The sequence below is a fragment of the Hylobates moloch genome, unplaced genomic scaffold (genome assembly GCF_009828535.3).
Source record: "Hylobates moloch isolate HMO894 unplaced genomic scaffold, HMol_V3 SCAFFOLD_10, whole genome shotgun sequence".
Taxonomy (NCBI): Eukaryota; Metazoa; Chordata; class Mammalia; order Primates; family Hylobatidae; genus Hylobates; species Hylobates moloch.
In genome coordinates this window covers 28648954-28649341 of record NW_026652285.1, presented here as the reverse complement: position 1 = coordinate 28649341, position 388 = coordinate 28648954, and positions in this window count along the sequence as shown.

Sequence of the window (388 nt, the reverse complement as noted above, 5' to 3'; positions counted from 1 at the left end):
CCAAGATTCCCAGACTTAGCTTCTTCCCACACTGGGCTGTAATCCTCCCGGAGCCCAGGGGGAGGTGAGGGCCCCAGAAGGTACACTTGCCATCAGGCTTCTCCCTGGGTCCCAAGAGGAGTGCAGCCAGGCCCAAGGCACCTTTGTGGGAGGTGGGTAGAGGGCTGAGGCAGTGTCACACCTTCCTGCCCCGCCTCCCCTTCTGCCTTCCCCAACCCAATTAGAGCAGCGCAGACATAAGCCTTCCCTGCCAGGGCCTGCAGACCTGCTAATGTGTTGATCCTGCAGCTAGAAGCCTATTAAGGCTAGAAATGAGTGTGACGGATGCAAATGCTGTGGTGGCCATACTTAGTTCCCCCTTTCCCAGAGCCGCTTGTGCTGAGTCTAG